The following is a 2,500-nucleotide window of genomic DNA, read 5'->3' as shown; positions in this document are numbered from 1 at the left end:
TGTCAGCGTTGAACACAAGTTCTTTTTTTGTACTAGAGGTTCAGCGGTAGACGAGCTGAAGAATGTAAATGCAAGCAAAGAAAAGCTTAAAAGCTGTCAGAAGTGGGATTCGAACCCACGCCTCCAGGGGAGACTGCGACCTGAACGCAGCGCCTTAGACCGCTCGGCCATCCTGACCTGTGATGCTTGTCATTGGGTGAGACCGACGACGCTCACAGGTTGATCTAATGTGCCCGTAAAATAAATCCGCTGAAGGTTACTTGATGGAGAAATTGCGATAGAAGCAGCTTTACCCTTATCACCATTCCTTGCTACCTACATCATTTCCAATGCGTTGGAATGAAAGAACAAAACTGGATGTTAGAAGTGCACGCTCAGAAAACAAGCATCTTGCTGTTAACAATAGATGGCCGTTTGCTTCAAGTGCACTTTTCCTTGGATGCAGAATTAGAAAGTGGGTGTTTCTAGTAGATATTGTCTAATTCAAGATCTCTGGAAAGTCAAGTCATTCTAACGTTTTGATTTCCTAATCTAGAGGCCTTCGAACGTTTCCACCCTAACGTTTCCTTGGGACTTTGGGGAAAAATTCTTATGACGCTGCTATGTGAGATACAGTCGCCAAGCTTTGCAGCAAAGGCCCCAGCGAGATTTGAACTCGCGACCCCTGGTTTACAAGACCAGTGCTCTAACCCCTGAGCTATGGAGCCCTTTTTGTCAGCATTGAACACAAGTTCTTTTTTTGTACTAGAGGTTCAGCGGTAGACGAGCTGAAGAATGTAAATGCAAGCAAAGAAAAGCTGTCAGAAGTGGGATTTGAACCCACGCCTCCAGGGGAGACTGCGACCTGAACGCAGCGCCTTAGACCGCTCGGCCATCCTGACCTGTGATGCTTGTCATTGGGTGAGACCGACGACGCTCACAGGTTGATCTAATGTGCCCGTAAAATAAATCCGCTGAAGGTTACTTGATGGAGAAATTGCGATAGAAGCAGCTTTACCCTTATCACCATTCCTTGCTACCTACATCATTTCCAATGCGTTGGAATGAAAGAACAAAACTGGATGTTAGAAGTGCACGCTCAGAAAACAAGCATCTTGCTGTTAACAAGAGATGGCCGTTTGCTTCAAGTGCACTTTTCCTTGGATGCAGAATTAGAAAGTGGGTGTTTCTAGTAGATATTGTCTAATTCAAGATCTCTGGAAAGTCAAGTCGTCCTAACGTTTTGATTTCCTAATCTAGAGGCCTTCGAACGTTTCCAACCTAACGTTTTCTTGGGACTTTGGGGAAAAATTCTTATGACACTGCTATGTGAGATACAGTCGCCAAGCTTTGCAGCAAAGGCCCCAGCGAGATTTGAACTCGCGACCCCTTGGTTACAAGACCAGTGCTTTAACCCCTGAGCTATGGAGCCCTTTTTGTCAGCATTGAACACAAGTTCTTTTTTTGTACTAGAGGTTCAGCGGTAGACGAGCTGAAGAATGTAAATGCAAGCAAAGAAAAGCTTAAAAGCTGTCAGAAGTGGGATTCGAACCCACGCTTCCAGGGAAGACTGCGACCTGAACGCAGCGCCTTAGACCGCTCGGCCATCCTGACCTGTGATGCTTGTCATTGGGTGAGACCGACGACGCTCACAGGTTGATCTAATGTGCCCGTAAAATAAATCCGCTGAAGGTTACTTGATGGAGAAATTGCGATAGAAGCAGCTTTACCCTTATCACCAATCCTTGCTACCTACATCATTTCCAATGCGTTGGAATGAAAGAACAAAACTGGATGTTAGAAGTGCACGCTCAGAAAACAAGCATCTTGCTGTTAACAAGTGATGGCCGTTTGCTTCAAGTGCACTTTTCCTTGGATGCAGAATTAGAAAGTGGGTGTTTCTAGTAGATATTGTCTAATTCAAGATCTCTGGAAAGTCAAGTCGTCCTAACGTTTTGATTTCCTAATCTAGAGGCCTTCGAACGTTTCCACCCTAACGTTTCCTTGGGACTTTGGGGAAAAATTCTTATGACGCTGCTATGTGAGAAACAGTCGCCAAGCTTTGCAGCAAAGGCCCCAGGGAGATTTGAACTCGCGCCCCCTGGTTTACAAGACCAGTGCTCTAACCCCTGAGCTATGGAGCCCTTTTTGTCAGTGTTGAACACAAGTTCTTTTTTTGTACTAGAGGTTCAGCGGTAGACGAGCTGAAGAATGTAAATGCAAGCAAAGAAAAGCTTAAAAGCTGTCAGAAGTGGGATTCGAACCCACGCCTCCAGGGGAGACTGCGACCTGAACGCAGCGCCTTAGACCGCTCGGCCATCCTGACCTGTGATGCTTGTCATTGGGTGAGACCGACGACGCTCACAGGTTGATCTAATGTGCCCGTAAAATAAATCCGCTGAAGGTTACTTGATGGAGAAATTGCGATAGAAGCAGCTTTACCCTTATCACCATTCCTTGCTACCTACATCATTTCCAATGCGTTGGAATGAAAGAACAAAACTGGATGTTAGAAGTGCAC

The 2,500-nt window shown here is 45.8% G+C and overlaps 6 non-coding genes across 6 annotated transcripts; all 6 read right to left on the bottom strand.

Annotated features, from left to right (window-relative positions):
- Positions 1 to 94: 94 nt before the first annotated feature.
- TRNAL-CAG (transfer RNA leucine (anticodon CAG)) lies at positions 95 to 177 on the bottom strand. The gene has a single exon. It is a non-coding gene; the product is annotated as a tRNA-Leu (tRNA).
- Positions 178 to 634: 457 nt separating this feature from the next.
- On the bottom strand, positions 635 to 707 carry TRNAT-UGU (transfer RNA threonine (anticodon UGU)). Its single transcript has one exon. It is a non-coding gene; the product is annotated as a tRNA-Thr (tRNA).
- A 91-nt stretch (positions 708 to 798) lies between these two features.
- TRNAL-CAG (transfer RNA leucine (anticodon CAG)) lies at positions 799 to 881 on the bottom strand. Its single transcript has one exon. It is a non-coding gene; the product is annotated as a tRNA-Leu (tRNA).
- Positions 882 to 1,510: 629 nt separating this feature from the next.
- Positions 1,511 to 1,593, bottom strand: TRNAL-CAG (transfer RNA leucine (anticodon CAG)). Its single transcript has one exon. It is a non-coding gene; the product is annotated as a tRNA-Leu (tRNA).
- A 457-nt stretch (positions 1,594 to 2,050) lies between these two features.
- On the bottom strand, positions 2,051 to 2,123 carry TRNAT-UGU (transfer RNA threonine (anticodon UGU)). Its single transcript has one exon. It is a non-coding gene; the product is annotated as a tRNA-Thr (tRNA).
- A 99-nt stretch (positions 2,124 to 2,222) lies between these two features.
- Positions 2,223 to 2,305, bottom strand: TRNAL-CAG (transfer RNA leucine (anticodon CAG)). The gene has a single exon. It is a non-coding gene; the product is annotated as a tRNA-Leu (tRNA).
- Positions 2,306 to 2,500: the final 195 nt, after the last annotated feature.

Source organism: Aquarana catesbeiana, linkage group LG12 (assembly GCF_042186555.1).
Source record: "Aquarana catesbeiana isolate 2022-GZ linkage group LG12, ASM4218655v1, whole genome shotgun sequence".
NCBI lineage: Eukaryota > Metazoa > Chordata > Amphibia > Anura > Ranidae > Aquarana > Aquarana catesbeiana.
This window is presented reverse-complemented; position numbering and strand designations above follow the sequence as displayed.